Below are 12886 nucleotides of genomic sequence, written 5' to 3' on the forward strand. Positions count from 1 at the left end.
CAGTTGATGCTGTACAGGGGTACAAGCGCTGATTTAAGGATGAATTTTAATTAGGTTTATTAGATAGATTATTGCATAAATTGGCTTTTTTTTCTGCATACACACCCAGGGCTCATTTTTTTAAGGAACAGCTGCGATATGTATAAAAAGTTTGCTATTAAAAAAAGGACCTCCTGTTGAAATCATTAAAATTATGAACCAATTAAAAAGTAAAAAATGCTAAAAATGGATTCTGCAACTTTAATTACTGCACTGTGCATTCCGCAATTTAATAGTAATAAAAAAAAAAAACCCTTTCATTTTAATTTGTAACCAGACTTTCTAAATTTGAGAAAAAATAAATATATTCAAGGCAGCGCTTACCATTCAGCACGGCAACACTGTTTCCATACACACTGCCCCAAGAAATCTAATTTTCCACCAACACGATTGGCCGACTGCATTTCCCAGAAACCTGCTGGGCAGGAGCAAAAATCTCTGCCCCGGCCAATCAAAACGGGGGGGGGGGGGGGGGGGATTGGTCTGCAGAAAACACATAATGCAAGGCGATGACAGAGCATGGAAATGACATTATTTTAGTAAATATAACCTGCTAAATACCTTTTCTCATCAGCAGTATATAGCAGTTCTTGTGACTTCTATCAGTGTCTGGTTAAAGCTTGTAGGAGGAGTTTTCATAGGACCGTCAGAGTGGAATGAAAACTCCTCCTACAAGCTTTAACCAGACACTGATAGAGGTCACAAGACTGCAATATACTGCTGATGAGAAAAGGTATTTAGCAGGTTATATTTACTAAAAACTGCATTTCCATGCTCTCTGTATACTGTGGGAGACCAGATATAGTGACTGCAGGGTGCTGGGTTTAGTAACTTTAATCATTTTCCAATCTTTTTTTTTTTTTAATGCTTCCCGAGTGTTTAGCTGTGGAAAAGTCAACAGTTGACACCCTCTACCAAACCAGCCTAAAAAAGATCTGTACCGCATAAAGGCATAATAATATGTAGCTGAATGAGCCCTGACTGTACATAAACAGCACACATCATCAGTCATATAAGCATATAAGCCCCGCCTCCACCCTGAACACCGGATCAAAATTCAACAATCAGAGGAGCGATTCAAGGCAACAAAGCAAAACCAAATCTAGCGAGCAAACACTGCAACTGTGCTAAAATCAGAACGTTCTCTTAGTTTACATTGTAGCGGAAGTTCAGTATATACCGAACACCACTGCTTTACCTGTGCAGCCAGTCCTGTGATTTTCACATGGCCAGCCAGGTGATGCACTCGTTTCCCAGCTCCCCAATGTCACCTCTCTGCCTCCAGCCGGCTCGCTGGGTAATGAACGAATGTTACAAACAAATGCCCCCCCCCCCCCCCCCCCCCACAACTATAACTGTCCTTCACAGCAAGGAGTACATGGAAGGACGACACATGTCAAACAAAAAACAAAGAAAATTCCCAGCTCAATTCACCAGCCAGCCTGCAACCAACTTCTCCTTATGCTGCGTACAAACGACCAGAATTTGACGGACTAGGCCCGACGGAATGAATCCTTTGGATATTACGATTTTTTTTTCCCCAAAAGTCCGACAGACCTAGAAATAAAACATGTTTCAAATCTTTCCGATGGACTCGAGTCCGGTCGAAAAATCAGTTTGTCTGTATGCTAGTCCGATGGATGAAACAGACGCTAGAGCAGCCATTGGCTTTGAACTTCCTTATTGTAGTCCGACAGATTCAGACGTGATGACGTACGACCGGACTTTGGTGTGCTTGTGTGTGTGCGCCCAAGTCCGTTCGTTAAGTCAATCGGAACTCTGCCGAAAAGTCCGGTTCGTGTGTACGCGGCATAACAGTTTGCACACATTTGCCAATACATGCGCCACAGAGCCACTTCACAACACCCCAGTATTATGTGCAGTCCTAACTCTTGCAAAATTTATGAGAGCCTCCACAGTAGAAGCACATACATTATAATGGATAGATAGAGGGCAGGTGAGCCTGGAGGGAGCCCACCCCTCCTTAAAAAAAAGGCGCACTGGACACCCAGCACATAAGCACCACAGCAACAAAGGTGTCCAACGTGTCTCTCACTAATATTACATCAGTAACAACTGGCCACTGCCCTGCTCTAACTGGCCTTCACAGCAAGCAGCACATGGAAGGGCAACGCATGCAAAACACAACCAAAGAAAATTCCCAGCTCAACTCACCAGCCAGCCTGCAACCAACCGAATTCTCCTGTCTAACAATTTGTAATGAACGAACATCACCTCCAATCAATTGGCAGGAAAAAGTGACTCTGGAAGGAGTAAGACTGAAGAGAGATACACACACACACACACACACACACACACACACACACGATGCAATGGGGTGTGTTCATGAGCACAATGCATGGCAACCCAAAAAAATAATAGCTCCCTAGAAATGCAGTTCATACCAGCACCTTGTGTTGCGTTTTGCATTTGCCCCGTGCTAATTAAAACAAAAAACACACAAACACAGCTTGCACTACTTTTTTTTTTCAGTGCAACACAACTTGTTCAAGTGTGCAGAAACGCGTAAATCAAGGGAAATAAAATCCTACCATGCAAGCCAACCGCATTACAAAAAAAGTGAGTGCACCACAGTACAATGCACACGCCATGTGGTGTGAATGAGCTCATAAATCAGCAGGTAGGATAGAGTCCCGGTTCATCATTCGAAGCTCTGGACCCAAAATGGGAGATTTCATGAAACGCGGGTTTCAGTTAAGCTAGGAATCCCTAAAAGGCCCCTGGGAAGAGCGAGGACACCACAGGGTGCAGGTCAAGTAAACAAACGTATTCAGCTTGGTGAAAAGTCAGAAGACAATGCCAACGTGTTTCGAGGGGCTCAAGGCATGATCAGGGCTTGAAAGCTGACTGTAATAGAGGCTTATGATGAACACATAACTAAGACTACACAAGAAAGAGGACTTCAACCTCCATCTGACTAGGTGATCACACTGCAGGCCTTGTTACTTGCGTTGCTTTACAGTTGTGTATCCAGCATAAGCCTCTATTACAGTCAGCTTCCAAACCCTGATGAAGGGGGGGAGTCTTGATCCCTCGAAAAACGTGTTGGTTAAGTCTTCTGACTCATCAATATTCATAAACTTTTACTGGACTGGCACTAACCTGTGGCGCCATCTTCCTTTTACATATTGGCTCTTTGTAAAAAAATAATTAAAAATAAAACACAAGTCACATGGCAGGTAAAAAAAAGGCAACACATATTTCAGCTTTGTATATAGTGGCCTACATGGAGGGGGGGGGGGGCAAATACAAATGGCCCTTGCAGTGGGGGTCCTCCAACATTGCAAGGGTTAAATGCTTGTTGAAGGAGAAGGAGAAGACTTATTCCTCGCTCTGACAGGCTTCCTCCATAGGTGACCCTAACCACAACACTGGATGACCCCCCCCCCCCCCCAAACACTGCACAGGTTAAATGCTCGTTACATCTAGGGGTACAGGAACAAGAAGATGTAAAACTCTATTCCTCACTCCAACAGGCTTCCTCCATATTTGGGGACCCTGATTCCGGGTGACCTCCACTCCTCCCAAACACTGCAAGGGTTAAACACTCGTTCCTGTACCCCTAGACACAAGACGTAATACTTTATCTCATTCCCCGCTCCGACAGGCTTCCTTCACACTAGGCAACCCTGACCCCCGGATGACCACCCCCAGACTCTACTCTTCCATGCTATGGACGGTGTACTGACTTAAAGTACAACGCATGACCAAATTCCTGCAACATGGTGCAGAAGAGGAGAGCACCAGAAGCCTCCTGGGAGCAAGAAACAAGGAAAGTCTTATGGTCTATGCTTCATCCCCAAAACCTAACAAGCATTTAATCCTTGTGGTGGGGAGCAGGGAGGGGGCTTATTGCCAATGTAGTGTTTTAGCGTTAAGCCTATGGGGGTAGGGGGAAAACGGTGGGAACATTTGTCTTATCCCTCGCTTTCCCTGTCCATGGCGCTCTCATCTTCAACGCTTTGGGTTGTAGACAAGCCCTCACCATCCTCATATACAATGCTGGACTATTGACCTTGTATGTGATGACATCGGTGCAACCGCCAGCCACAGCGGTCCTAATCGGCGGTCCTTTGCTTGCCTTTATCCGGCCCTTGGGGCACTTCTCCTCCCACCAATACAAGACTATTCTACCAACCGTCAACAATGGGGGCGCCATTTCTCCCACTGGCATGAACAACGGAGTACTATTCCTTCACCCAATACCCAAGGTGGCAAGGTTTTACTCCACCGATGCCAGGAAATATTCCAATCCTGTTGGCCAGAACTCTGAAGGCCAATAAACTGGCCCTTCATTTAGAAAGTTTGGAGAACCGTGCCATAGAAGAAAAGTTGCGATCACACATGGCGGAGGAAGTCGGCATGAGCGAGGAATAAGGGAATTACAGCTTGCTCCCCTACTCCTAGACTCAACAAGCATTTAACCCTTGCAGTATGGGGAGGTCCCACTGCCAAAAAGGCAATTTGTTTCTGGTGCCAGAAGTTTAGACTTTAATCCAAGTTCTGTAATCCTTTACATTTAGACTTCAAGACTACACCTCACAAGGTCACTGGGAGTGTACTTCCCTAAAACCTCTCAGCTTTTTGTAACACCAATCACAATCAAAATTCTAAAAGTAGCCTCGAATTCCCATTGGTGGCTTTGTTGAACCTTATCCTAACCAGAGTACTTTATTTAGATTTGGGTTTTCTAAATATGAGAATACCAGGGAGCCTGAAGTGGGCGTGTCTGGAAATAGTCATCGTAGACCACAAGCGGGAGTTCTCGCATCACCAAAATTACCAACAAACAAAAAAGAGGCTAGGGTGGGCTGGTGTACCAAAGCAATAAATGGAGAACAAAAAAAACAAAAAACACACACAGTAATCTTCTGGGCAGGTAGGTCATGAGCCTCCTAAAGCCTCCCTTTTGACTGGAGCATGCATTTATAAGAACACCAACCACAACCGTGAACCGCTGCATGCCCTTTTCTTGGCACAAGATTCTCTTTAATGTGGAACTACACAGCATCTGAGCACCACAAACAGCATTCAATTCATTTTAAATATTAAAAGCAAACTCCCTCATCTATCTATGCTTTATTTTGCTGAGAAATCACCCCCCCCCCTCCCCCTAGCATTTATGGCAGCGGCCATCTTGAGTAAGGGCAGATGATTCATGTAGCATTTACATTCCTGGAATCCATCTGCCCTTAAGGTATGAAAGCCAGAGGAGGGTGTGCTTAGCTAAAAAAAGCCCCCCTCCCCTCCTGGAGATGCCTGGGATGTATGACATTTACCTAGGCCAGAAACCAAAAAAATATAAAGAGAATAAGAAATATAAAAATAATTAGAGATATATATACACACACACTTAGGCCTGATCCACACTATGCTTTTTAGTGCTTTTGCAGATTTGTACTACAGTTCATTTAAACATGGTTCCCTATGGAACACGTTCTGCAGTGAAAATCTGCAAAATGCATTGGTGTGAATCAGCCTTCATCCCTAAAAATCTCATAAACATTAATATCTTAATGTAATTTCAAAAGCTGTGTTTTTTTTTTAAAGCTTCATCTATTAAAAGAATACCTGGTGATCCTGTCATAAAGGGTGCTCGATTAGGCACCTCCTGGCACAGGGTTACAACGCTCCGCCCCCGCTCTTTATATTCTGTCCCAGCCTCGTCACCCTGTCCCACAGGCTTACAACGAAGACTACAAGTGTCCGATTTCTAAACACACTGCACATGGTCTATGGCTGTCACATCAGGAAACCTCTCCATGCGTACTGCCATGCAGCCATTGCTGAAATGCATTTCTACAGGAAATGGCTACAAAAGAAGCTTCTAAAGATCAGCAGCACACAGACAGGCAACTAAGGATGAAAATAAATAAAATAAAAAAAGATGAAGTTTTTTTTTTTAAATGCTGATGTTTTATTATACATAGTGCTTTAGCAATTAGTCCTTGTTTAGACTTACAAAAAATAAAAATAAATAAATAATAATAAAAAAAGTAAATAAAATAAAAGCGTAAAAAAAAAAAAAAAAATATCCAACAATGCATTTTAGTTGGTTCGGCTGGTTCTAATAGAAACTCCAAGCTTGCAGGACTCCTGAAGGTGTGTGTACATCATCACGTGCTCTACGCTTACTTCCGTGTCCCCAATCACGGAGATTCCCAACTGTAAAGATCCTATCCCATCACGCTTACACCCTCTGTGCAGCCAGCCGGTAGTCAGACAGATTCCCCATAGACATCTAGGAGGCCGACAACCAAAATTCCCGGCCAGCTGACGGTGGAAGAGTGCCAGGCCTGAACATCTCAGGATCGGCACAGAGAGAGGACCAGTGTAAAAAAGCACATCATTACACTCGCCTTAATTCAACCCCAGGGATCTTGTGACCCTGGTGGTCTTCGGGGAGGGGGCGTCAAAAAAAAAAAAAAAAAAAAAAAAAAAGGAAAAGAAAGAAGGGGGCTAGTACCTTGCCAGGGTTTTATATAAAAAAAAAAAAATTAAAAAAAAAAAAAAAAAAAAAAAAAAATGAATTATATATATATATAATAAAAACAATTTTGTAAACAAAAACCATTTATGAAAATTGACAAGGTGCTTCCTCCACCCCCCCCCCCCTTTCTAAAGGTCTTTCCTTTTTCAGAATCCTTTGATAATCTAAAACCTAAAATTTCAAACGCCAGCATCGCCATTTTGGATAATTACCCATGCGCAGGGCACTGCCCGGAGATTAAATTCAACCGATTTTCTCCTGATCAATCCCCCTAAAAAGCAGCACGGGTGGAAAAAATAAAATAAAAAGTAAAAAGCCAATGCTGACATTGTTCCCTAAAAACCTGCAACATTGTATCACTCACAAGAGACAGAAAACATGGATTGGACTAACCAGCTCCTGAATGCTATATCAATGTGTCCATCGCTGCCCCTTCCTGCAGGTAACATAGAAAACTGTTTAGCATTCTCAAAGCAGGGGAAAAAATAAAATTAATAAAAATCCTTCCAACAATGCACATATGATGACAGGCCGCTCCCCTATACCACAAGCTGTTGTGTCTCCGCGAGACTATAATCCCAGCAGTAGTTCTCTCTCTCCGAAGCTCCTGGCAGATCAGTAAGCAAATGACAGTCAGAAGTGGAGCATGGATAGAAGCATCCTACTCCTGGTTACTGCCCAATTACCAGCATTACTGTTCAGGCCAATTATGATTATTTTTTTTTTATTTTTTTTCCCCATTCTTCAATTCTGCTAGGAAGCTGAGGAACGCCACCTAATTCTGGCTTTATACCAATCGGGGTACCTGCAGCCCTAAAGGGAGGAGGAGGGGGGGGGGGGGGATGGGGGAGAATCACCTTTTATCTGCTGAGTCAGGCCCCCAATGTGTGATCGAGGAATGCAAAGTCCTAGTAACCTATATACAAAAATCGGACAGACAGGAGCATTAAACGACCGACGGGGGGGGGGGGGGGAGGGTGGAGGGGGAGAGAGAGAGTGAGGAGTGCAGACCAATTCATAGATGTTCTGGCTGAGCTTTGCGGATCGGCGCAGTCGCTAAATGGCGCAGGGCAAGCGTCAGATGACAAATAAAAGGTGGCAGCATTAAAAAAAAAAAAAAAAAAAAAAAAAAAAAAAAAAAAAAAAAAGGGGGGGGTTAAACCAGGTCTAATGATGCAATGGAAGAATCCAAAAAAGAAAAAGGCCAATAAGACAAGTAAATATTGGGAGCAGTAAAAAAAATTTAAATAAAATAAAGATTAAATATTAAAGAAAAAAATAAATAATAATGCTAATATTAAAAAAAAAAAAAAAATTATATATATAATTTTTTATTTTATTTATTTTTTTATTGTTTTTTTTTTGGGGGGGGGGGGGGATTAAGTAGCAGGGTAAACCAAGAGGCCTTTTTCTCAAAAGACAAGAGGCCTTTGAGTAGTAGGATTGCATGCATGGGGTGACTAAGACCTATATCTCGTAAAAATATATATTTATAAATATTATAATTTTTTTTTTTAAATAAAGCCAAAAAACAAACACACACACACACACACACACTTCTATTCATATGCATTACATAGTAGCACACAAACCACAAAGCTTGCAGCAAAAATCAACCCCCCGGCCCCAATTTAATTTAGGCCTTAGGCCTAAGTGGACCTTCCAAATAAGCAAGTAGGTGAAAATATCCCTTCTGCTACTGAACTAGATAAAAAGATATTCGATATCCAGTGCACCAGTTCTTAATCGCCATATCTTTATATTAAAATGACAGCGCGCACAAAGTAGCCTGCACAGGTATAATTTGATCCTGCGAGCCGCCCTAACGAAATGAGCAGGCCGGGAAAGTCTAAGTTTACCTGCGGGTTTTGTGCGCGGCTTGCACAAGGTTTGAGGAAACGATGTACATATTCCAGCCGCTGAAGCGTAACTGATACAAAAAAAAAAAAGATTTTTTTTTCTCCTTATTAAAACCGGGGCGAAACGCATGGCTGAGGCTACACAGGTATATGGGGGGGAATGGAACTGCACACCAGCAATGCTGTATAGGAGGTGGTCATACGTATCAAGCTTTCCCCCTCGACGCAACAATGCACGAGTAAATTAATATATATCTATATATCTTGATGAATGTCATTCAGGTCCTGTTGCTGTGGAGACCAACGCTCGGCTCTTCTAACTGGATGCCGAGAGCAGACGAAGGCGGGATCGAGGGGTTGGAAGGGCGTCGTTTTAGAAGACTGGCTGAAGGGTTTGTAACCTGGTTGTAAAAAAATAAATAAAAAAAGGGTACACCCAAAATGCCAGCGCCCCTCCCCCCCCCCCACAAAACCAAACCCCTAAAGTCTCCCTTGGGCCCTATATAGTTGACATGCGGGGAAAAAAAATAAAATAAAATGTTGCAAAACGCGATAAAAAAAAATAAAAAAAGTGACGCCAGCTTCCGAAAAACCCAAATTTGCGTCTAAAAAGACGATCAAATCTACGTACGCCCTGACTGCTAATATGGGGGGGGGGGGGGGTATAAAAAATTTAGGGTGACGTTGGTTAGCATGGGGGGGGGGGGGTGTACGTAGAGGATGAAAATGAGGGGGGTGGGGGGCAGAAAAAATAAAAAAGAAGACGGTAAAGCAAGGATCAGAGGGAGCTGGTGGAATATGGTGTACTTCGGGAAATAGACTTTGTTCGTAAAAAACCCAGCTGGAGACCTTATAAGTGAGATGATAGAAAATAGAACTACGAAATATTCTGACCAATACCATGTTTTCATGTCCAAGATGTGATGTACAAAAAGGGGCAAAACCGCAACTCCCTTGGGAAGGCAAGAGGATAAAAAAAAAAAATATTATTATTATTAATAATAATATTCCCTACTGGAGCATGACGTGCAATGGCAATAAATCCAGTTCTAGGCTTTTGGAATTTTTTTTTTTTTTTAACGTAGCTATTTTTTCAATTTTAGTCCAATTTTAAAATGGGAGGAGGGGTTGTTCACATCAAAGCAAAAACAGCATTTATCAAGATTATACCTGCTCACTTCTAACATTACTTCAGAACTAAAGAGGCTGGAAAAAAATAAAAAAATAAAAAATGCCAACATACAGTGGAGTTTAGAAAACAGGGTTTTCCAGTGGGACCATTTGTTTAAACGTAAAATAAGGAGAGATATGTAGACAGCAGAGAAGGGAGGCTGGTAGGAGCTCAGATTCACAACATGCGTGAGGCTCAGGTCCACTTCTACGCCTTGCTGCCTACAAAGATCTAGGGTTTTTTTTTTGTTTTGTTTTTTTAAACCCACACACAATAAACTCAGATGGATTTCTAAAAATCAGGGAGCACACATGCGTCTTAGTCCCCTGCAGTCACACTGAAAAGCACCTTAGCTCAATTCTGGTTGAACAATAGGCCAGCAGCCGAGGGGCACGGAGAGGTTACCCTTGGGTTTCACGGCAAGCCAAAATGTCAACACACAGAAGCACTTTTCAGCCATAGATGGCTATTGCCATCAGGGACCACAAGGGAGGAGGGAAGGAAAAAAAAAAAAAAAAAAAGACAAAGATGCTCTGGACCTTTGGCTCCTCGATATTTTATCGGTTTGCTGAAACTGTCCTGTGTGCATAGGCCTAACAGATATAAAGAAAAAAAAAAAAAATAGGAAATAAAAACTGCATTAAAAAAAATATATAAAATAAAAAGGAGTGATCATGCTAATAAAAAAAAAAAAAAAAAAAATAAGGCGAGTGGTCCAGTTCTGGTCCTCTCAGCATGAGGCTATCATAGTCGGAATTTGCAAATGAATTGAACCATCATGGCACAATGATTTTCTCTCTCTCCATCTCCCCTAAATTAATAGGAGAATTGAGGGAAAGTGAAGAGATAAGTAGCTTCAAAATGACCAAGAAAACACACAAAAAATAAATAAATAAGTGTTGTTCTGCTTCCTTCCCAGTGGAACAAAACAGCCAGATGTGTCACTCAAACTATCAGGGCCATAAACAGCTAAAATAAAAATAAAAATGTATACAAAAATCAGAGTTAGGACGTGCAGAGGAAAAACACAAAAATAAAAACACAATCACTTATAACCCATTAATAAAAAAAAAAAATAATAATAATAATAATAATAAATAAAAAAAATTTAAAACTCAATATTGTAGAAGATTTAGTTCATATCCAGCGCTGGAGGACAAAATAAAAAATAAAAAAATAAATAAAAGGGGAACAGGGGAAAAGCCATAATGGCTCGGCCAGCAGTGCAGATTTCCCTGTCCAGATACTTAATATTTATTGGTGTTTAAAATCTAAAAGCCTCTTGTATTGTGTTTGACTTAATACTGGGCCAGACAGAGCTTCTAATGAGGCAGCATTACAATCAGCCTGTAATATGAATTTTTAATGCAGCTTTTGGATTCTGTTACATAATAATTTGAAAATAAATAAAAAAACAAAACAAAAAAACACACAACAGGGCGAAGAAGGTCAAAGAGGGCCAGCGTGTCGGGGCCCATCCACATCTGAAAATATTTATAACCAGCGCCAAACGTGTGGCAAAATCCACATTTTATACGATTTGAAGGTTGAAGGGGGGGGGGGGGGGTGGGGGTGTTCATGTATGGTAATACCAGCATTGCAATGTTGTCCTCAGGATTCCTCAGCTCAGCTGGCTAGTATTGTAATCCAAGGTCCAATATGTCGGAGACGTAAAAAAAAGAAAAATGGCGTTGCGACCAAAACAGAAAGGCCTCAACTTTTATCGCAATCCCAGGTAAAAGGATGAAACGTTTAAGGGGGGGGGGGGATTACAAATCAGTGTCATGCCCAAGTGTGCCAATCCAGCTCTTAGGTGGGTCAATAGCAGAGCCTTGGCAATGACATGCATACACATTAACCTCACGTCCCATGCAAAAAAAAAAACCCCCACGATTGTGTCGCTGCAACCACAGCCATGATGTAGTGATTGCTAACATGATAACATATTGTGTAACAGCTAAACCACAGGATCACAGCCAACTTCCTCCCAACATACACAAAAAAAAAAAAAAAAAAAAAAAAAAAAAAAAAAAAGACAGTGTCGAAAAATATGAGGCTGGCAAGATATTTAAAAAATGAATAAAAATATAAATAAAAAAAAAGGGGGGGGGCACATCATGTAGATTTTTTTTTTTTTCCACACAAATAGAAAAATCTCTCTGCTGAGATGTTAGACAAGAAACGATACATAGAAAGAGAAGAAAAGGGGTTGGGCTGGGGCTGAATTATCACGCAGAAAAAGAGCTTAAAATACTTTCCATCTCTTGTACTAACAAATTACGATTTAAATGCCTTTTTTTTCTCTCTCTCTCTTCCTCCTCCAAGTTGCAGCAACAGGAATAACTGGTCTGGTGCGATGGGCAGCATATTCAAACTGCTTTGTAATATGATCCGCAGACCTAACCTTATTTGCCTGAATTCAATAGGGTTTTTGCTGGTTTTGTTTTTAGCTAAGCTTTAGAGCAAATACTTTACAGGCAGGTCGCAATCTGTAACACAAGAGACAGGGACACAGTGAAAAATGAAGAGGGGAGAAAGGAGAAGGAAGAAGAAGAAGGGAGGGGGGGGGGGGGGTGTAAAGGACCGGAGGGGAGGAAAAGGGTAAGAAAGATTAAAAAAAAAAAAAAAGAGAAGAAGGAAAAAGCCAAAAGCAGCTGGTATTCCATTCTCTCTTTTTGTTAATGTCGCCTCTTAGCATACAAGCTGACCCCATTTTGTCGGGGCAGCCTCCCTCTCCTTCCAGGGTCCATGCACCTTCCTTCACAGTTTCGAACTTGACGTGACCCTAGGGGAGCCAACTATGGAACCCGGGGGGGGGTAGAAGAAATGTTTCCATATTAAACAAGGGGGGGGGGGGGCAAAATCGGTAAAATAAAAGAACACGGCCAACAAAATCGGAAACAGGCCTGTGCTCAGACAAATCCCTCAACTCATTTGTACAGCTATAACTAAAAATATAAACATTAAATAAAAACAAACAAAAAATAAATAAAGTCACCTTTCCAAAATAAAAAAAGGCCTAAATATGTAAGAGTTATTCAAGCAATAGCCAGCAACACAGAAACAAAAAACAAAATGATTAATTTTAGCAAGAAAGAAGGAAAAAAAATAAAATAAAAAAAATATATAATTACGATCTATTAAGACGTGACAAAGGAAGGCCGACGGGTGTAGTTCAAAAAAAAAAAAAAAAAAATTGAAAGCACCGTGCAATTTTGTATTGAGAGATTAAAGCTGGATGGTCATGGACGTAGGAGAAGAAAAGAAGAGGGGGCGGGGGGGGGCGGGGGGGCGGGGGGGGGGGGT

At 41.6% G+C, this 12886-nt stretch overlaps 1 protein-coding gene across 4 annotated transcripts in view; it reads right to left on the minus strand.

Moving 5' to 3' along the window:
• The window catches only part of ZFHX3 (zinc finger homeobox 3), a 140035-nt gene that overhangs the window by 126449 nt on the left and 700 nt on the right, over positions 1-12886 (minus strand). The gene's annotated exons all lie outside the window — the stretch shown is intronic.

Source organism: Lithobates pipiens, unplaced genomic scaffold, assembly GCF_037356315.1.
Source record: "Lithobates pipiens isolate NorthernLeopardFrog02 unplaced genomic scaffold, aLitPip1_a1.2 Scaffold_10, whole genome shotgun sequence".
NCBI lineage: Eukaryota > Metazoa > Chordata > Amphibia > Anura > Ranidae > Lithobates > Lithobates pipiens.